We start from the raw sequence: 23,812 nt of genomic DNA on the forward strand, positions 1-23,812 counted from the left end.
ACACGGGGGGGGGGGGCGGGGCAGGAGTGAAATAAATAAATAAATCTTAAAAAAAAAAAACTTCTATATACATTAACCATCAATAGTCCACTCAGCCTTCCTCCTATCTCCTTTAAGAATCTGCCACCTACCACCAGGTCTTGAAGATATTTTCACAAAATTTCTTCTAGAAGTTTTATGGTTCTTGCTTTTATTTTTAGGTTTTTGATTTATTTTGAGTTAATTTTTGGATAAGGTGTGAGATAGGGGTTCTCTTTCCTTCTTTCAGCTATGGATAGCCAATTCACTCAGTACCATTTGTGTAAAGGATTGTTCTGCCCAAGCTGTGTGAGTTTGACAGGCTAATTAAAAATCACTTGACCATATCTGTGAGGGTCTGTTTCTGATCCATAAATTTGATTCCATTGGTCTACTGTGTCTCTCTTTATGCCAGTACCATGCTGTTTTTACCACTATAGGTAGGCATTATGATTTAAAGACTGGAGATGAGGTTCAGTTTTCCTTTTTTAAGATGTTTCTAGCTATTCAGGCCTCCTTACCCTTCCAAATAAATTTAATGATTGTGTTTTCAATTTTTTCTTTAATACTGGAGGAATTTTTATCAGGATTGCATTAAATATGTATATCAATTTGAGTAGAATTGACATCTTAATGATATTTAGTCTTCCAATCCATGACTGTGGAATGTTCTTACAGTTATTTAGCTTTTTTGATTTCTTTTAACATTGAGTTGCAGTTTTATGAATACAAGTGCTTTACATCATTGGTTAAGTTTATTCCTGATTATTTGAGTTTTATCTGTCATATTTTTTCCCCACTCTTTTTACAAATTTAGTTACTTTTATTGATATAATCTTGATATCTAGACTCTCTTCAAGGCCCTTCTCTCCTGTCTTTTCTTTTCAGGCTCTAGCACACCCTTTAGTATTTCCTGAAACTCTCATCTCTTGCTTAGAAATTCTCCCAGTTTCAGTGTATATGTGAATATTCTAATTTCGCCCTCATTTTTGAAAGTCGGTCTTTCTGGATATAAGATTCTTGTCTGGAACTTTTTCTCTTGTAGTATCTTAAATACATCAGACCACTGTCTTGCCTCCATGGTTTTTGGCGAGAAATCAGCACTTAATATTATTGGATATTCCTTATATATTATGCATTGCTTTACACTTGCTGCTCTCAGAATTCTCTCTTTGTCTTTGGGATTTGACTTTCGATAAGTATGTGTTTTAGAGTTCATCTATTTGAATTTTTCAGATGGGAGTACATGGTCCTTCAATAGGTTTGGGTAATTTTTACCATTATTTCTTCAAATATTCCTGCTGCCCCTTTTCCCTTCTCTTCTCCTTTTGGGACATCCATGACACATATGTTTGCATACCTTTTGCTGTCATTTATTTCCTTGAGACCTTGTTCAATTTTTTTCATTCTTTTCTTCATCTGTTCTTTTCTATGTTCTTTTTCAGACACCATTTCCTCAAGCTCACCAATCCTTTCTTCTGCCTCCTCAAATCTGCTATTATATGATTCCAATGTTTTTTAATTTCATTGATTGCACCTTTCATTGCCATAAGATCTGCGATTTTTCTATGTATGCATTAAAATTCCTTTTTGTGTTCATACAGTGCCTTCTTAATATCCTTAATCTTGTTATCCATCTCATTTAATTTATTAAGGAGATTTGTTTGAACATCTATGATTTGTTGTCTCAACTCCTTTTTGTCATCTGGAGGCTTATCTTGTTCCTTTCACAGGGCCATAGCTTCCTGTTTCTTGGTGTGAATTGTAATTTTTTGTTGGTGTCTTTGCATCTGGCTTACTAGAGTATTCTGGGTGTAGTTTTTCTCTTCAGTTTTGGGCTTCCTATCATTTCTCCCTTGCTGATTTTGCAGTAGGATCCCAAGCATGTATTTGGTGCTATAAATTATGGAGGCTCAAGCTGCCCTCATTGTGCCTGCGAACAATGAAGCTTATTCCAACTTTCTCCTTTGCCAAGACTGGGGACAGAGTCACAACTGTGTGGAATAATCGAAGTGCAGGCCTAGACTGTAGTTCCCCGGAGAGACTGATGAAGCTTCACATCCCTTTCTCCCCTGCCTGGGGTGGGAATGGAGCTGAAGGTGTGGGCAGCAATCTATGTAGTGTGGGTCCAAGATGACCGCATTTACCCTGGTAGACTTCTGATTTTCAGTCTATGCCAGCCAAAATTACCTGCAGTTACCTTGATAGGCTGGCACTGGGCTCCTCAGCCTCCTCCTTGCCAGAGGTGGGTCTGAAGCCTAAGCTAGGGCTGCAGGCTGATCTGCATAAAAGAAACTGGTTCCTGTCAATACCGAGAGTTTCAGTCAGCCCGGTTTTCCCTCAGGCTGGGGGTGGAGTCAAAATGGCGGCTACTGGCCTCTTTCTGACTCAGACTGGTTCACACCCCAGCTGTTCCCCAGGTAATATCTTAGCCAGCCAAGTCTCCCAATCAGTAGCCAAAATCAGCAGCACCATCTCCTCCTTCCCTGTTTTGGGGAAATGGAGCTTCCAATTCCAGCCACAGAACAGCTCTGGGGGCGACTTGTGCTGCCAGATTAGGATAATCACTGGCCTCTGTGGCTTGGCTTGTAACTTTCTTGAGAGGCTGGTGCAGGTCCCTGCAGTTTCCTCCCTGCTGGAGGTGGCACTAGGGCCTAGGCTAAAGCTGCAATTTGACCTGGATGGAAAGAAGCTGGTTACCCCAGCACTGGGATTCTCAGTCTGCCCCACTTACTCTTTTGCCAGGTGCAGAGTTAGGATGGCAGCTCCCTGCCTCTTTCTGACTTGGATAGTCTCAAATTTTAGCTGTTCTCAGGATTATACTGTCGCCCACTGAATTTACTCATCAGTAGCTGAAATTGGTGCCCAACCATCTCTTCCGTCCCCATTTTGGGAAGTGGAGGTTTCAGTTCCAGTCATGGAACAGATCCTGAGGTGTCTCGTGCCTCCGGTGGAGGATGGGCACTGGCCTCTGGGTCATGGAGCACTCTAATTATGAGTCTTCTCGACAGATGGGCAGTCTCCTCCTTTCACTCCTTCAAAAATGTTACAGGATGCTCTTCTGGTTTCCTGGAGCCCCCAAACAGGTGTTTCAGCTAGCTTCAGAGAGCTCTGGGTGTTTGCTAACTTCCCTGTAGCAGGAGCTCTCTCTAGGAGCTCCTTCCTCCACCGCCATCTTGCTGGTTCTCCAATGTTCCCTTTTTAAATCTAATGGTGTCTTTTGGTTATGAAAATCTACTTTATATTTCTTTAGTCAAAATTGTACACAAGGATCCTGTTAATGTTGGAAAAGGAGGAAGGTCTCCTGTGATTCCCCACATTCTCTGATAGTGTTTCATTAGATGTTCATTTCTACACAGTCTCACTTTAGCCATTCATTGGGTTACTTAAAGGCCATATACATTTTTCTACCAGGTTCAGGTTAACTTTATTTTCTCTTGTGCCACCCCACCCCTCACCTTTGTTCTGCTCCTTTTTTTAAAAAAATTTCCAGTTTTCTGACATGAGGAAATTCCTTTAATAGCAACAAGTATAATAAATCAAATAGAACTTCTCTCACCATATCTCACAATTACCTCGCCGAGTGGTTACATTTGCCTAACTATCACAGTCCACATCTTGTTAACTTGGTAACATTACAAATCACTTCAAACCATACTTAATCTCTAAATAAAAACAGTAAGAGTAATTTAAAATTTTAACAATAGTCAACTGTCCTGTGTACAACCAGAAATGCACTAAATCCCTCCAGAATAGGGTGTAAGTACTTGATAATATTCATTCTTAAACATGACATCATCAAATACTATGTCATGAAATGCATACAACTCAGGTCATAGGATAAGAGGAAAGGATAGTGAAGAAAATGAAGATACTCATTTTGTGTACATATACAAACATACTCATAAGAAAACAAGAAATATTTGTGAACATTTACAGGACTTATTTCTGTAACTGGTCACAGTGTCATTGTTCCTATTTTTCACTACCTTCTTCCACTACACATTCTATGTTTCTTTGATACTTAGCAAACAACTCAGCTGGTTGTGGTTCTTTGCCTGGTGGGCTGACCCAAACCTTCAGTGGCAAAGAACCTGGGCCATTCTTAGTCCTTCCTGGATTGGCTTTTGCAGTTTTCCATTGAGTTTAGTCCCAGAGCATGATAGTGCTTAGAAATGTCCCAAGAAACATCCTAGATTACAGGCTAATTCTTCTTTCCCTCAATCGTATAGTTTCAGTCCTATTTACTCTAGATAGTGAGGACTAACCATGCAAGTCACTGAAATCATTTCCATCTTTCCTGTTAATTCATGGGCCGGAGGTAAAGTCATAGTCTTAAATTCCAGTTCAATGGATTCCTTGTTGTGTCTCTTGAGGAAAGCATTCTTCTTTTTGGTACCAAGACCTGTATAACAGCAGAGCTTACAGTTGCAGGGAAAGGAAGCAAAAATGTTCCAATTGATCAGTGGGGGTTATAGCCATTGGTCCTACTCCCATTTTACCCTTTGGTTCTTGGACCCATGAATCCTGGCTAAGGAAGGAAGAGTCCCAGAGAGTGGAAGTTGATGTAGAGAATACAGAGCCCCGTGGAGAACAATGACCCTATTCTGAGGATATTGCCACTTATTTGGCACCACAATTAAGTCCTCAAAAGGCCATTCCACTAATCTACTAATGCAGCTGCTTCAGGATGATTGGGGACATGGTAAGTCTAGTGAATACCATGAGTGCGTGCCTATTCACGCCCATCATTTCCTGTGAAGTACTTTCCTTGCTCAGAATCAATGCTTTGCTGAATGCCATGATGATATATATGACATTTGGTAAGTCCACAGATGGTGGTTTTGGCAGAATCTTTTATACAGAGAAGGCAAATCCTTATCCAGAGATTGTGATGATTTCAATGAGAAGAAATTACTGCCACTTTAATGATGGAAATGGTCCATGTGATCAACCTGCCACGAGGTTGCACCTTATCAGGGGTTGAGCAATGGTCACTGCTGCTGGTAGATTGCGCACTCAACAGTGGCTTTAGCTAGGTCATCTTTGATGAGTTTTGATGCTGGGCATGAAGAAACCAGAAAATAATGATTAGGGAAATTCCAACTTTCCAGAAATAAAGTCCTTAGATGATAGTGTCACATGTGGGTACCCAGTTAAACTTGGAACTTATAAGTCAGGATAAGAAATACAATATTCCAGGTAGGAATTGTGAGAAGTCTTACTGTCTGATGGGTTGGATCCCTGTTTCCTGCATGATAAAACAACAGGCTTTTTCTGAAGTCTGTATGCACAAAACCACTGACATCCTGGAATTAAAAGGACAGGGAGGGGAGAGATTGAAGGCTTCAAGAGGAAAACTGTGGATGCTGAGGTCTGGAAGTACAGCATCTACTTGGGATGAGAGAAACCCCAACCATATGTATGGAACGGATGAGATTGCTCAGCATTCCAAGACTGTGGATGCTCCAGCCCATTGTTTAGGAAGTGTTTGGCCACCCCAGGCTACAGAGAGAGTGAAACACATTCCCCATGGGTTCAGGAGAGTTAGTTCACTACCTGACTGCTCTGATTTTGTTGTGCCTGTTCCTTACAGATTAGCAAATGTTTGGGCACCTTTGGTTTGGGCCTGTATGCCTAAGATTTAGGACACAGTTGTCACCACCTCACTGCATTAAGGGAGTTGAGACTGTCCCCCAGAGAGCGGGGAAAATGTGGCTATCACCCCAATGTTCTTGGAGGGTGAAGTCTGGATTTAATTTGCCACCCAAGTGCTTGATGAAGGTGGAACCAAGAAAATGTTCACTGTGCAGTGGTATGGAAGGGCTGGGCCCCATGGTGCCCCAAGGAGAAGAAGCCATCTTTCTAAGTATGACTCTCAGACTTTGAAGTCTAATGGAGAATACCTTGTAAACTTTCAGAACTGTTGATGATCCATCATTTTCCCTCCCAATTTCTCCTTATGGTAATGCATATGTTTATCCTACAACTGCCCATCCTCTGTATATTGGAAACAGATAACATATTTTATAATTTTCACATATTTATAGCCAGAGGGATCTTTTGAACCAAGACAAACTGCTTGGTTATAAATAATTTTGATGTTATTTTATACTTATGAGTGCTACTGAATTGATTTGAGGTATTTGGAATCTTGTGATGTAATGAACATTTTGCATATGAAAAGACATATGTTTTAGGGATTCAGAGCTGGAGTTTGGCAGTTTTGGATTATACTATGAATCCTAAAAAGAGAAACATTATGTTTTTTAATTAATCAATTCCTGTGGTTAGATTTTGTTTGATGGAATTAAATTCGGTTGAGGCTGTTTTAATTAGATTACTTGATAACTTTTGGGCTTTGATTGGACTATGCCAGGACATGACTAAGATTAAATGTTCCACCTCTTGTGGATCTGATAAAATGGAAACTCAGAGAGGGACACACAGACTCAGGAAAAGGAACCGGGAAATTGGGTCCTGCCATCTGAGATTGGCCTAGAGGGTTGCTGAAGCACAAAATCTCCAAGAGGTTGGTTCATAGAGGAGCTCAAGAAGAATAGGTGATCCAGGAGGGGAATGTTGAGATCTCTGAAGATATTGGTCACCATCAAGTTTTGCCACATTCCTGGACAACAGAATCAACAGTAGCTGACTTTGGAGAAAAATCATCTCCTATAGTAACCTCACTTTGGATTTTTCATGGCCTTGAACTGTAAACTTTTCCCCTGAATAAATCCCCTCTATAAAAGCTAGCCCATTTCTGGTACTTTGCATTGGCAACCCTTGGCAAACTAAAACAGCTGTCTCCAAAATCCGAAAATGCCAACTAAGAATAGTGCCTCCTATATGGGAGTAGCATGGGCTGGACACAATAGCTTCACCTTTACCTAAGAAGGGGTATCCACACCACTGGACACATAGAAATTTCACTGAGGTGGAACATGCATATATTTTTATTGAATTTGTCTCCTATACTCAAACACACAAATGCCTTATCAGTATGTCTAAATTAGTTGCTAATTCTTGCTCACTAGGTCCAGTTAGTTCCAGTCAACAAGATGTCATCAATAGAATGGATAATTGTCATGGCCTGTGGAAGGAAGATATGATCAAGTTTCCTGTGGACAATGTTATGATATAGGGCTGGAGAGGAGATATACCTCTGAGGAAATACACTGAAGGTATATTGCTGGCCTTCCCAGGTGAAAGCAATTTGTTTCTGGTGGTACTTGCTAACAGCAACTGGAAAAAAAAAAATTTGCCAGATCAATAGCTGCATACCACATGCTAGAAGATGTTTTGCTTTGCTGAAGAAATGATACCACATCTGGAACAACAGTTGCTGTTCAACACTTTGCTCACTACTTTCATCCTCCAAGATCCATCTGATTTCTGCACATGCAAAATTGGAAAGTTGAAGCATCAACCATGCATCCTTCAAGTTCTTGATGGTGGAAGTGATTTCTGCAATCTATCCAGGAATCTGGTGTTACATTTGATTCACTCTTTTACTACATAGAGGCAATTCTAGTGGCTTCCATTTGGCCTTTCCTATCAAATGGATCTTATGCTATCAGTCAGGGATCCAATTTGGGGAATCTGCCCATTGCTGACTATGTCTGTTCTGATTATGCATTCTGGAACTGGGGGACTAAACAGAAATTAAGCCCAGGGACCCACTGGATCTACTGTGAAATAGATCTCTGCTAAAACTCCATCAACGACATAACCTCCCTAAGCCTCTAATCTGACTGGTAGGTCACAATGATGTTTTGGGTCTCTTGGAATTAAAGTAAACTTCTGTGAGTGTCTAATAATCCCTGAAATGTCTGATCATTTCTTTTTCCCCAGTGTGTAGTTTCTCTAATAAAAGGCCATGCTGTCTCTGTCTAAGGTTGGGAAGGAGTTTGATAGTAAACACTTTTGGCAGTGTAATAGAGTGATTCCCCGAGGGGACCTGGCCATCCCTTCATTCAAGGAGCTTTGGGTTTATCAACTGGCTTAATTCTTGGAATTGATTAATGGGCTGTGACTCTCCCTTTATGTAATTCAAGTTACACTTTTGTTCACTTAACCTAGAACACTTCTGCTTACACAGATCAATGAGGAATTTGGCAGACTACAAATGTAATTTACTTCTAGATACCCCATGATCTACCAGCCAACCTCATAGGCTTATGTGACTTAGACTCATTTGAATGCCGCCTTTAATCTTCTTTTCACTGTGGTAGCCATGCCCACCTTTTCTTTGGTGCGTAAGTGCCTGTCACTTGGATTCTGCTAAACCAGGATCCAATCCTTCCAAATTCACTGACAACATTTCCCAGTGTAATATCTGACCTATGGATAAAAGCAACCATAGAGTTCTTCAAGGAAGATGGAGTTAGTCTCTCAAATTTAATGCTTACAGTCCTGGTGAAACATGGACCTCTGGACATTCCTGGGGGTGGGTGAGCAAGTCTTTCATGGGAAAACCCTTCTAACATTCCAATTTCTCTAAGCCTATGGATCCCTTCATCTACATTAAACAGGGCAATTCTGATATCTTGACTTCAGGTAATGTCAGCCATCTTGTTATCTATGTTTCAGTCACCTGAACAAATTGTTAGAGCCCTTTCTAATCAACTCAAGCTACAGCATTCAATCCAGACTCTATGCTTAGTAGGCCATAACAATAAATTCAACCTGATTCAACTTCATATTCCGTCCACAATTATCCCACACCCTTAAAATCCATTCCCACATATAATCCTCTGATTTCTGTCTACATAAATTGGAAGAAGTCATGCAGTTATTTTGGAGTACAGTGTACTTCCTCATGGGTTACACTTTGTACTTCCCCTTTAGGGGTGTGTTGTGACTTTGGTTTAGTTATATATAGGTCTGGAAGAAAAGATGAGTGGTGGCAGTAAGTAATGGGAAGCATTAGGAAGTGTCTTGTAAGCCAAGTACTCTGGGCACTCAGTTACAGTTTCATCTGGTGAGGCAGGATTAATTTCTTCAGGTTGAGGGTGGATGGCAGCCTCCTTGGGGCCTACTGGAAGTCAGGTGACAGTCTCGTTGGGGCAGGTTGGAAGTCAGGTGTCTGTCTCCTCAGGACATATGATGACAGGTTTATCTGGCAAAGTCTTAGCAGAACATAGGTTTTCAATGTCTCCACTGCCATCATCATCAAAATGCACGTCTCCAGCCAATACTCTATCTTCCAATCTTTTCCAATCATTGCCCTCACATTAAGAACAGACTCCCTCAAGGTTGAGGTTTTGGTTTCCATTGCTCTGCTCCTAGCACAATGAGACTCTGGGTCTGGTTCTCAACAACCTCAAGTCTGCTGCTATATGAAACAAGATTTTCTTTCAGGGCACACACAGAAACTTTCTCATCTTTACTGTGGTACTTGATTTGTAAACTTGAAGCTTTCTGCTCATCCCTTTCTTTATTAACTGTATCCAGTACAATTAGAAACAACCAGCCAATGTCACTGTACCCTTTAACTCCACAAACTCTATTGTGGTGTCAAAAATACTCTCACCCAGAGCCTTGCCTCTGATAAGCATGGAAGTAATCATACTCAGTGGTGGTATTTTTGCCTTTCTCTATTGTCATCTCATGCCATGGATTGTGTCAGTGGCTTCTTGATTATTCAAAAGATAGTCATTAGTGCCTTTGAATCTTATCAATGTAGAGAGCCAATTGCAAAAATCCCAGAACCAATTCTGAAATTCCACTTTTAAGATTGTTTCTCAAACCGCTCCTAGCACCAAGCTGTAGTAGTCTGGGTTCTCTAGGGAAGCATAACTGGCAAAAGATATCTGCATATGGCATGAGATTTTATAAAATTATCTTATGTGATTGAGGAAACACATGAGCCCAAAATTCCTTAGGCAGACTGCAAGCCAAGAATTCCCATGAAAGTCCTTGATGAGCTACCCAGGAGACACTCTCTTTCTGAATGAGAGATGGGAATTCTCTCCCTGAATGCTGAAATCACTATTCTTTTAAGGTCTTCAACTGTTTGAATGAGACCCATCACTGAAAGCAATCTCCTCAGTTGATTGTAAATATAAACAGCCATATATTCAATCAATACACTGATGATTAAACTGTAGGAAAAGTCGTTGCATTACAATGATCCCAGTGCTTTCTTTTTTAAAAAGATTTTATTTTTATTCATTTCTCCCCTCTCATTCACCCTATTGTCTGGTGTCTGTGCCCATTTGCTGTGTTCTTCTTTTTCTGTTTGTATTCTCATTAGGTGGCTCCAGGAACCAATCCTGGCACCTTCTGGAGTGGGAGAGAGGTGATTACTCTCTTGTGCTACCTCTTCTCCCTGTTATGTTATGTCTTCTCATTTTCTCTCTTCTGTGCCTCTTGTTGCATCATCTTGCTGCATCAGCTCTCCATGTCAGCCGGCACTCCTGTGTGCGCCATCTTTCTTGTGTAGGGCAGCATTCCCACACAGGGCAGCACTCCTGCACAGGGCCGCATTCTCACATGGGCCAGTGCTCTGCATAGGCCAGTTTGCCCTCACCAGGAGGCACTAAACATCAAAAGCTGGACCTCCTATTTGGTAGACAGGAGCCCAATTGGTTGAACCACATTTGTTTTCCCCAGTGCTTTCCTGACCAAAAACTGTACACTTTCTCAAGTTGGCACATTAGCCTAAACCTAATAGTTTATCTCTGTCTAGTCATCTGTCTATCATTAATTATTTATAAATGGTTTTATTTCTGCTAATGTGGTTTACTTTCCACTCATGCATTTTATTTAGAAAAGTTTCATTTTCAATTATTTAATCTTTACTCTGGCTTCTGTAGTTTGTAAGCTCTGTGTATTTATTTATTTATTTATTTATTTATTTTTGTAGCCAGTTTCCTCTCCAAATTTCATGGCAGCTGTTTGCCATGGACCATAATTCTCAATGGATCTTAGAAGAATAACTGAATTTTAGTTAGTTCAACTTTTTTATTATGAGAACCTAAATAATATCTTCCAACTCACTATATTGTGAAGCTGAAATTTAACTGCCATAATTTTATTGTAAAATTTGACATTTTATTATAATAAAATGTATTTTAATATTAAATGTTCTTAAAAATGAATTATCCTTTGAAAATGCCTTAAAAGTCACTATTATTCTCTGTACATTTCTGCATTTCTCTTTTTTCTACATCATCATAGCATTTTAGCTTTTGAAACCACTGTATTTAAGTATGTTTCTTGTATACAGCTTAATGAATATATTGATGATTGTTTTCTTTTAATAGCAAGGTTAAAACTATTTAAATTTATAGTTTTGACTAATATATTTGGTTTTAACTCTGTCATATTATGTTATTTCATAATTACTGTGTTTCTCTATTTACACATTAGAAAGTTTCTCCTTCTGTCCTAGTTTTCTACATATCTGTATCAGTATGTATACCTATATGTACACATACTGTAACAGTTTAATATTATTGATGAATCCCAGAAAGAAATATTGGATTATACTTGCAATCTGATCTGTACCTGGTCATGATTGTTTTATTATTAGGGTTTTGATAAAAAGCATGGCAAAAAAAAACAGAGTTGAGTGTTTCTGATGTTGGATTTTTCTGATGTTGGAGTTTGATGCTGAAGACTTAAGCTGGAGCCTCAGGAAGTCAGCACTCAGTGGGAAGAGAAGCCAGTCCCAGGAATAAAGGAACCTTAAACCCAGAGAAAAATAAACCCCAGGAAAGTAGGAACCCAGGAAGCCTGAACTCTCATTGACATTGGCAGCCATCTTGTTCCAAATAGACTTTGGTGAGAAAAGTAAATAACGCTTTATGGCTGGTATCTATAAGCTCCTACCGCAAATAAATACCCTTTAAAAAAAACCAACCAATTTCTGGTTTTTTACATCAGTACCCCTTTGGCTGACTAACACACAAATGGATATCTACATCTATATAATTTTATATTAACTTCAATCTCCTTTTTACTTTATCAAATTGCCATATCTTCTATTTTAGTTTTAAAAGGTGTAGACAAGCTCTCATATATTTCCTAGTCTATAAACTTATTACCCTTGTCCTCTTTGTGCATTTAAATGCATTTTTCTATAGTCTTAGCACTTGAAGTACTTGTTGTCTGGATTAAAAAATCCTCAGTTAACGTTTTCTTTACATAAATTTCATGAAAACGCTTTTTCATTGTTCACTTTTTTTTTTGGAAAGGTTCTGAGAAGTTTGATGTAGGTCTAATTCTTTTTCTCTTGTAAATACCATGGAAAATCTGATTTTTTTTACCTTTAAACTCTACAGGAATTTTAAATTTAGTTAATTTGTAGTACACAATATTATGTATTTTTATGTGTACCTTGGTGTAGCCATGTGACAATCATAGACTATTTTATTTTATTTTTTAAAGGATGTTTTCTTTAAAGATTTATTTATTTTATTTATTTCTCTCCCCTTCCCCCCCCCACCCCCCACCCCGGTTGTCTGTGTCTATTTGCTGTGTCTTCTTTGTCCACTTCTCTTGTTGTCAGAGGCACAGGAATCTGTGTTTCTTTTGGTTGCATCATCTTGTTGTGTCAGTTCTCCGTGTATGTGGTGACCTTCTTGGGCAGGCTGCACTTTTTTTCGCGCTAGGCAGCTGTCCTTACAGGGCGCACTCCTTGCGCGTGGGGCTCTCCTACGCGGGGACACCCCTGCATGGCAGGGCACTCCTTGCACGCATCAGCACTGCACGTGGGCCAGCTCCACACGGGTCAAGGAGGCCCGGGGTTTGAACCGCGGACCTCCCATATGGTAGATGGACGCCTTAACCACTGGGCCAAGTCCACCGCCAGATTGTAGACTATTTTAATCACCTCAGAACAAAATGTTTCTTCATTCTTCTTTGAAATTATTAAATACCCCTGAAGACTCAGTAAAAAATAATATGGACAAAATGGTTAAAAGATTAGATTCAGGGAAACGGACTTGGCCCAGTGGTTAGGGCATCCGTCTACCACATGGGAGGTCGGCGATTCAAACCCCGGGCCTCCTTGATCTGTGTGGAGCTGGCCCATGCGCAGTGCTGATGCACGCAAGGAGTGCCGCGCCACACAGGAGTGTCCCCCACGTAGGGGAGCCCCACGCGCAAGGAGTGCACCCATAAGGAGAGCTGCCCAGCGCGAAAGAAAGTGCAGCCTGCCCAGGAATGGCACCACCCACACCTCCCGTGCCGCTGACGACAACAGAAGCAGACAAAGAAATAAGACACAGCAAATAGACACAGAGAACAGACAACGGGGGGGGGGGGGGGGGGGTGCGGAATTAAATAAATAAATCTTTAAGAAAAAAAAAGAATAGAATCATTGATAATGAGTATTTTGAAATGAAATGATATGGCCCAAGTAAAGGAATAAGATAAGCCTCCAGAAGACATAAAGGAGTTGAGATAACTAATCACAGATGTTGAAACAAATTTCCTTAACAAATTCAATGAGATGGCTAAAGAGATTACAGCTTGAAAGAAGACATAGAATGAACACAAAAAAGAATTTGAAATCATACATCAAAAATAGCAGACCTAAGAGAATGAAAGGCACAATAAATGAAATAAAAAATACACTGGAGTCATATAATAGCAAGTGTGAGGAAACACACAAAAGGAAGGGTGAACTTAAAGAAATGGCCTCTTTAAGTGAACATGAAAAAGAATAGATGAAGAAAAGAATGGAAAAAATTGAGCAAGGTCTCAGGGAACTAAATGACAGGAAGAGATGTGCAAAAATACATGTCATGTATTTCCAAGAAAGAGAAAAGAAAGGAAAAGGTACAGAATGAATATTAGAAGAAATAATGGTAGAAAATTTCCCAGCCCTACTGAAGACATGTATATTCATGTCAAAGAGGCACAATGTACTCCCATCCCAAGAAATGCAAATTCACTAACTCAAGACACATACTAATCAGAATGACAAATGCCAAAGACAAAGGGAGAATTCTGAGAGCAGCATGAGAAAAGCAATGCATAACATGTAAGATATACTCAATAAGATTAAGTGACAATTTCTTATCAGAAACCGTAGAGACAAGAAGACAGTGGTGTGATGTATTTAAGATACTGCAAGAGAAAAACTTCCAGCCAAGAATCTTACATCTGGCAAGATTGTCTTTAAAAAATGAGGGCAAGTTTAGAATATTCACAGCCAAACAGAACATTAGAGAGTTTATAACCAAGAGGTCAGCTTTTCAAGAAATATTAAAGGGTGTGCTACAGTCTAAAAAGAAAAGAGGAGTGAGAGGCTTCTAAGATAGTCTAGAATTGAAGATTATATCAGCAAAAGTAAGTAAAATGTTAAAAAAGTGATGAAAATAAAATACAGCAGAAAAACCCAAATATTTAGGAATAAACTTAATCAACGATGTCAAGAATTTGTATTCAGAAAACTACAACTCATTGTTAAAAGACATTTTTTAAAAAGAACTAAATAATTGGAAGAACATTCCATGCATTTTTTAAAGAAATGGAAAACACAACTGTCAAATTTATTTGGAAGGGTAAGTTGTCCTGAATAGCCAGGGACATCTTAAAAAGGAAAAGAGAAGTTGGAGGACTCACATCTAGACTATAATGCATAATATGTACCTACAGTGGTAAAAACAGCATGGTACTGTCATAAAGAGAGACACATAGACCAATGGTACTGAATTGATGATTGAGAAAACAAACCTTCACAGCTAGGGTCAAGTGATTTGTCAAGCCAGTCAAATCCACCCAGCTCAGGCAGAACAGTCCATTCAAAAAATGGTCCTGATTGATTCCATAGCCAAAAGAAGGGAAAAGGACCCCTATCTCACAGTTTATAGGAAAATTAACTCAAAATGGAACAAAAACCTAAATATAAAAGAAAGAACCATAAAGCTTCTAGAAGAAAATGTAGGCAAATTCCTTCAAGACCTGGTGGTAGGTGGTGGATTCTTGAAGGAGGTCTGAGATGGACTTCTGATGTTTAATGTAAATAAAAGATTTAATCAACTTTACTGTAAAATGTGGAAATGTATGGAGTTGATGGTACAACATTATAGTGAATAACAGCTGGTTTATAAATTGGATTGTGACTGCCAATTGACAGAAGGCTAAAAAGTAATCTAGGGACTGAATAACACAGTAAACCCAGAGCTACCTGAGAATTGTGATAGATTGTACAGATAAAAGAATGTCCTTTGTGAGCTAGAGCAGATGTATGCCATTATTGCAGGTTGTAGGAATGTGGAGAAGCATGGAAAAAATACAACTTGAGAGACCTATGGATTGTGGTTATCAGAATAATATAATATTCATGCATTTGTGCTGAGGACTTACTGTGTTTTAATTGGGGAGTATGGAAAAGTGTGCCAAATGTACACCACGGACCTCATAATAATTTGATGATATTATCTCATAAACTGCAACAAATCTTCCACCATGTTTTGCTATGTTGATAGAGAGATTTTGTATGTGAATTCTGCACATGTGCATGACTGTTTTGTTAGTTTACAGCTTCTGTCATAAAAATGTATTTTAAAATATAATTCACCAAATGTGAGATAAGGACTATAGTTACTCGTGAGATTTTGAGGATATTCTTTCATGATTTGTAACAAGTGTCTCACAACAATGAAAAGTATTGGTGGTGGGTTGATGGATGGAACCCCTGTATGATATGCATGTTTGCTTTGTAGATTCACAACTTTTACTATACACTTCTTGTTCATGTTTGTTTATATATAAATGGTATACTAAAATAATTATAATAAAGGGGTCATTTTGGGGAAAAACACACCATAGGTAACATACTATGGTTAGTAGTAATATATTTTTTTAAAGATTTATTTATTTATTTCTCTCCCCTCTCCCCTCCCACCCAGTTGTCTGTTCTCTGTGTCTATTTGCTGCATCTTCTTTGTCCGCTTCTGTTGTTGTCAGCGGCACAGGAATCTGTGTTTCTTTTGGTTGCGTCATCTTGTTGTGTAAGCTCTGTGTGGGCGGCACCATTCTTAGGCAGGCTGCACTTTGTTTCATGCTGGGCGGCTCTCCTTATGGGGCGCACTCCTTGCACGTGGGGCTCCCCTGCGTGGGGGACACCCCTGCGTGGCAGGGCACTCTTGTGTGCATCAGCACTGCGCATGGGCCAGCTCCACACGGGTCAAGGAGGCCTGGGGTTTGAACCGTGGACCTCCCATGTGGTAGACGGACGCCCTATCCACTGGGCCAAGTCCGCTGCCCAGTAGTAATATTTTAAGGATGCTTTTTAATCCTTAGTTAAAAATGTTTCAGAAAAATGCAAAGTATTGGCGGTTGGGTGAGGAAGGAGAGCCCTGTATAATGTTATGTATGTTTGTTTTACAATTTCACAACTATTACGATACACTTATTGTTTATGTGTGTTTATGAGTCATATACCTCAATAAAAAATAAAATAAAAGGCCAAAAAAAAAAAAAAGATGGTATTGAATAGAAAAGCAGGACTGAGGAATTCACACAAAAACATCAGAGATAAAAGCAGAGGAATGAGAAGTCAAGAGACATGATGTACACATTAGAGTTCACAGGGTACTTCTAGTATCATTTCCAAATAAAGAGAATAGAGAAGCAATAATGGCTGAAGATTTTTGAAAGTTGAAAACAGACGTGAGTCCTCAAAATGTGATTACATATCAAGTACTGAGCAAGGTATTTAAAATAAATCCAAACTCAGATACCACATAATGAAAATGCAGAATTAATGGGTTAGTAGAAAAATGTAGCATGATTCCCAAGAGAAAAGGGCATACAAAATAATAATTAGCTTCAAAAACAGATCTTTCTTCAACAAAATAAGATGCCAGTAGAAAGTCATCAAATCTTTAAAAGATTGAGGGAAAACAACAGGCAGAACTTTGCCAGGGAATCTACCACTCAACAATGAGGATGAAATATTTTCCAATAAGGAAAGAGAGGATACCTGATTCAGAGGCTTAAAGAAAAAACTAATAACAAATGTTGTTCAAATTCAAATGTGTTGATTTTTATTGGGATTGCATTGAATGTGTAGATCAGTTTTGGTAGGATAGACATTTTAATAATATTTAGTCTTCCTATCCATGAACAAGGAATATTCTTCCATTTATTTAGGTCTTCTTTGATTTCCTTGAACAGTCTTGTATAGTTCTCGGTGTATAAGTTTTTTACATCTTTAGTTAAATAAATTCCTAAATATTTGATTTTTTAATTTACTATTGTGAATGGTATTTGTTTCTTGATTTCCTCCTGATCTTGCTCATTATTGGTGTACAGAAATGCTACTGATTTTTGCGCATTGATCTTATAACCTGCGACTTTACTAAACTCATTTATGAGTTCTAGAAGTTTTGTTGTAGATCTCTCAGGGTTTTCTACGTATAGGATCATGTCATCTGCAAATAATGAAATTTTGACTTCTTCCTTTCCAATTTGAATGCCTTTTATATCTGGTTCTTGCCTCAGTGCTCAAGCAAGTACTTCTAAGACAATGTTAAATAGAAGGGGAGACAATGGGCATCCTTGTCTTGTTCCTGAGTTTAGAGGGAAGGATTTTAGGATTTCTCCATTGGAAACAATGTTGGCTGTAGGTTTTTCATATATACTCTTTATCATGTTCAAAAAATTTCCTTGTATTCCGACCCTATACTTTTTCTTTTAAATTTTGTTGACATATATCATTCGTACATGAATATACATAAATAATAAGTATATAGTAAAAGTTGTGAACTTACAAAACAAAAATACGTGACATCATACAGGGGTCCCATATATCAATCCACCACCAACACCTTGCATTGTTGTGAAACATTTGTTACAAATTATGAAAGAATATCATCAAAACCTTACTATTACCTATAGTCCATATCTTACATTTGGTGTATTTTTTCCCTCAGCCCGTACTCCTTTTTCTATACTTTTTTTTCCCCTTATGAATCTGGATGATTTTTTAAAGCTTTACTTTGTACATTTAATAATTGATGATATAAACAATTAAAAACTAAAAAGAAAACACAGCTGAATTAAAAATATACATTTCTCAATTAAAAAAAATTCAAATGTGAATCAGAAATATGTTGTGGAATGAGGAGCAAAATAATGAGAATAGAAATTCTTTCTGAAAAATAAGAAATATCGACAATGGGAATGATTACCAATCTGGTCAAAGATGAACACACATGAGTGTTCACACATGCAGTTATAGTGAACACCGTGATTTTAGCTGCAGAAAATATTTATTATATCAGAAAAAAATATGAAATAGCAAACAAAGGCAACAGAACAGAAAGAATTACGTAATTTATGTTGTATCTGTGAAATGGAATATTTTATATGATGCAATTAATGACAATAAAATTCTCAAATAAACAAAATGGTTATTTTTAGAAAAACCTCCTTAATTTAAGAGGGTGCACTTCTGTCAGTATAGAGAAGTGGGTCTCCTTTAATAAGTGGCTTATATTTTTTGTGGTAGGAAGAGTGGCTGGCAAGTCCTCTATTTTTTGTTTGTATAGGTAATTAATCTCTTCCTCTTCTTCCCATTTATCTTCATCACCAAGTCTCAAACTGTGTTACCTGATTCTAATCTCTATCAGATATGGTGCAGTCAGGAGACTGAAACCACCCAATAATAAGAATAGGGAAATTTTAACAAAATTTATTATCAACAGGGGATTAGAGTTACAGGCTTTTGGCAATTAAAAATTAAAGAGTATTCTAAAGAATACAAGATAAATTGATATAAGGATCACCTACCACTGCTAGGGCTGAGACAGGGAATTCCAGAAGAGCTTCTGTGTCATAAATTAAAATAATAGATTGTTTTACACACCATCAGCAAGCCTTATCATCTCTAAGATCAGTACCAACATAAACTTTGCATTGTCATAATGCCTCTGAATCTTAGAACCTCTGGTTAGTTCCCTCAGGGATACCCCTGACAAGGATAAGTATCATATATTTAAATAATCTATGTATATTACAGTCATATGTTTGAAAGACTAGCATCCTCTGATCACCACAGAGAGGGAAAATAGAAATTAGTGATGTGCATATTTGTTCTTTTAATGTAAGTTGATTTGATATTTATGTCCAAATTTTATCAATATATGTTCATCTACATTCAGATTGCACTCATTTACTTTCATATTAAGAAAAACTTCATCAGAATAATTTTTGCAACTTCTCAGAAAATGTAGAATCATGCCGAAATAAGAGCTTTATTTATAAAGAAAACATAAAATTGCAATGGATCTTTCATTTCTGATTTAAATCTGCACTTATTGCATAAAAATCTATAATCATATTAAATGATGCTTTCTATCTCCAAGAATTTCCTTTGATGAGCCATCTTACATTCATGTGTAGGATCAAACATTCCATGTTTTTTCTTTGTTATCACATTTTAAAAATTAATCAATTAATCCCACAATATTGCACAGCTTCACAAACTTAGTATTGTTCTCTGGAAATGATAAACTGAGGTGCAAGGCCATAAAAGTGTTATTTGTGGTCTTAGAATTGGAATTTGGGGAGCACAAATTTAGGTAGCAACCCAAACTCTTTCCTATTTGGGGCTTTCAAGCAAGGTTTTTTAAAGAAAAATAAGATTGCATAAATTGTAAACAATTAGTAGTGGATATTCAGGATATTCTATATGTCCTTCAAGTTAGACATTTCATGAATTTCTTTTCCTTGGGGTTGGTTCACAGATCTAGAAGTCCTTAGAGTTCTGAGAATCATTGTTGCTTAGAATTTCACATACTTTGGCAGTTTAAATTTCTGGATTTGTAAACCTTGTGTACTCTTCTTGTTTAGAACTTCATATTAGTTAGGCTATCCTCTATTTATATTTCTAGGTCCCACATTTTTTCCTCAACAATTAAACATTTTTTTCTTTAATGGTTATTGACCTTTGAATTCTTTATCATTGGAGCATCATATTTCTGCTTACAGCCCAACTTAAATTGCTTTAATTTAATTGGCCAAGGCTCAATTTTGTTTACCAATAGTTATTTCACCACTTCTAGGAAATTTCATGTCCCAGAATTGTGTTGGTAGATAAAACAAGTGATCTATGTGTGTCGATGTGGTTCTGGACTCACTTTTGTTGCAATTATCAATTTCTCTTCTATTATGCCATGTTTTGACAACATTATCTTTATTATATATCTTGATATCTTCTACTGAAAATATTCCACATTTGTTCTGCTTCCTGACTGCCTGGGCCTTATACACATGTGATTTTTCATCATCATATTATACATGTACGTGTATACATAAAAATACATATATTTGTATGTGTATATTTCAATTTGGTCATATAAAAACAAAAATTTAAGTGGGTAGAAATGATATCTTAACCATTTTGAGTCTTCCAACCCATGCATACCATGGACTTCTCTTTGTATTTGTTTTTTAAAATATCCTCAGCAATGTTCTGCCATTTTCAATATAGAGTTCAGGGGAATTGGTATAGGAAACAAGAGAAGGCAGCTGGTCAGAATAAAGCCGTATCAGCTGGGACTCCCCTGGTCGGTACATAGCCATGAGGCCCCACCCAGAGACCCCTTAAGTGGAGGCAGCTGCTTGAGAACAAAGCTCTAAAAACCTGTGAAATGGGTCAGGAGATCCCATTTGATAGCTCAAAAGAAGCCCCGGATAACTGCAAACAGAAAGGCCTCCCTACCAGTCCCCTGAAATCAACAGGTGAAGGTAGAAAGGCAACCAATCAGGACAGTAGTTAGCTGAGATTCTCCTTAATATGAGGAGAGGGGAGCTGGAAAGGCCTTAAAAAGGCCTTAAAAGGGGCACCACCTTGTGCATCTCATCCTGCAGCATGCCCACACCCATGTCTCAGGTATGTGGTCTCACTCTTTCTCCTTTCTCAATGAGCCCTTTGACTGGCCTCTCTAAACTGGCACATCTCTGAATTCTTTCTTGTGATGAAACCAAGAACCTACAAACCCAAAACCCTGAATGTACCTATAAAAGAGACAGACAAATTTTGTTGAATTCATTTATATTGTAAGTTTTTAAAATATTTTAAAGAATATTGCTCTTTCAGGTTTCAGTTTACATTTCTGTGTTACTAGTAGAAAAAATAATTTTTGTTTATTTGTTCTAAGTTTATAAAACAAATTATTTGAATTATCTATGAGAATTTTACATATACAATTGTTTTACTGTTTTACCACTTATATGTCTTTTATAATTTTTTTCCTTGCTTTAGTGAATTAGGAAGCACCTGAATTGATCCTTTTTTAATCTTTATAATGAACTGTTTCATTATTTTGTTATTTCCGTTTTTTGAATTTTATTTATCTCTTATTAATGTAATTATTCTAATTCCTCCCAATTTACCTTTGAAGTCAATTCCTGAGACACCAGAGTTTCCAAGACAGGAAGAGTTTTATTGGTTTTGCAAACAGTGTTACAGTGTCTTCATGGCTCAAAACTGCCTCCCTGATCTTCAGAATTTCTAATATTTTATAACATCAGTGTACTAATGAATATTGGGGTGTAGATGAATAGATTCACTGATCAGCATGAAGGGGTTGAACAGAACTGACAGGTCTGTAGTGGCAAACTAGGGTCAATAACAAGAATTCAGGAAAGAAGTATATAGAATGAAGGTCAGGGACAAGGTCTTCATAAGGATATTAAACACAAGAGGGTGGAGTGGTTACCATCCCATTATTAGTATAAACAAGAGTGAACCCAGTCTAGAATTACCATCCCAATAGTAAGCATATACAAGGGTGACTTTAAGTCTAGAGTAACCATAAACAGGGGTGAGACCACTTTAGCCAGGTTTGGTAATTTTAGGTATTACTCTTTTGCTATTTTATAATATAGAAGCACCTATAGAGTGACTTAATAAACATAATCATTTGTTAAACCTCATGTTGGGCCCAAGCTCCAAAGTCAGAGTCGGGGGGTCAGGGCTGTTAGCAAAGAAAAAGGCCCATGGAGCCACAGGGATTTAATACATATTGAGATTATTCCAAGCTCTTTCCCTTCCTCTGCTCTCTGCTCTCTCTGCTCCTGCTCCTTTAAGCTTTCTATGTTCTCTCCACTCCATTGTTTACACGGGACCTGTGTTTATGTTACTACTATCAGAATATATGATTGGCTCTTACACTGGCATACCTATCATGTTTCATATACTGATTAGCTGGCTTTTGTGTTGGTCAGAATCAAGTTCATCCCCCAGAAACTGAGTGCTGTTATGCTGTATCATTTAGTCCTGGATAAAGCAGAGAAGTATCCAGGATGCTGAGGTCATTTAACTACTGGGCTCTAGCTCCCCACGCATTCCACCCCTTAAACGGCCAGTGTCTTAAGGGCTTGCTGCCACAGGGCTGCACCCTGGGCCCAAAGGCCACAACAATAATATAAGGCACAACAAAACATAACTAAGAAAGCTACAAAACCAATGCCAATTATCAAAACCCATTTCCACATGAATCCCAGATGTTCACACCAATACCTGGTTTGACTATTGACTACAGTACAATTACAAAGAAACTGGAGGTTCTATCCTGCTATTCTCTGTGAATTATTGGCACATTGTTCAATACACTGGAATACTATTTCCCTTAATGTTATATGTTCAGCTGGAAGACACCCCCACCTACTATAGGTAGCACAACCCACTGGGGGGCGGATATTGTCCATATCTCTGTGGAGTAGCACTTCTACTTGTCTTCATGTTATTTCTAATTCTGGTGTGGATGGGTCAGTTGTCTGAAGCCATGTCCAGTTAGCCTCGGTGGCCAAAGTGATGGTTCATGAAAGGCGGCCTGCTCCCTCTGCTGGCAGGTCAGTGCATACCCAGCACCACATTATGTTGTGAGCATGGGCAGAGGTTGAGCCCATGACTGTACAGTATTGGCTGCTGTCAACATGAGCAAGAAGACAGTAGGGCTAAAGATACCATGAGAAGTAAATCACATCCTTCAGGCAATATACATGTGATGTGTTCATCTTGGGACAGAATGGTGGCAGGCCCTGTGGCCACACTGGTCTGGAATACCATACCTTGTCTCCCCACACTAAAGTCAACCACAAAGGGAGTAGCTCCACTGGGAGCAATGGTATGGGCCACATTTGCAAGACAAAAGTTCCCCACAGAAGGGTTCCCCCTGAGTTTTCAGGCAGTGCAATTTGTACCTCAGTTGGCCATTTATAAATCCTCAGTTGGCCATTTATAAATCCATGGTGTCATGGTCAATGCCTTCTTTATGCCACTCCATATGGTAACAGGACGGCTCTCCAATTGGGGACTTCAGCTACAACAGTCCATGGCCATGTCCACACATTGTTTGGCCTGATTCCAAGGCAGTGGACACAGGCTCTACCAGAGTTCCATCTAAAATTTTAGGAAATGCAAGAGAGTCTGAGGTAGTCATTATTACATGTAAGGGTAAAGCACATGCCTGTACAACCAAGTCTAGGGACAACTGTCCCATTCACTGAGGCTGCACATTAGAAGATGTATTGCCCTTGGAAGGCAGGTAGCCTACCTCTGCAAAGTCAGCTCCTTTGGAGTCATCATGTGTAAATTGTCCTTTAATAAACCATTACACCATTCAATCACACCTGTAGTCTGCAGTCAATATGGAACATGCAAATGCCAGTCAATGTCTTCATTTTTTGCCCTGGTTTGCACTTTCAAACCTGTGAAATGGGTGCCTCTGTCACTCCACACTTCAAGGGGATGCCCATAACAGGCACTCAAAATATTCAGTGCCACAATGGTACTCTTTTGGGTGGCTATTCAGAATGGAAG

The sequence above is a fragment of the Dasypus novemcinctus genome, chromosome 13, assembly GCF_030445035.2.
Source record: "Dasypus novemcinctus isolate mDasNov1 chromosome 13, mDasNov1.1.hap2, whole genome shotgun sequence".
NCBI classification, from domain to species: domain Eukaryota; kingdom Metazoa; phylum Chordata; class Mammalia; order Cingulata; family Dasypodidae; genus Dasypus; species Dasypus novemcinctus.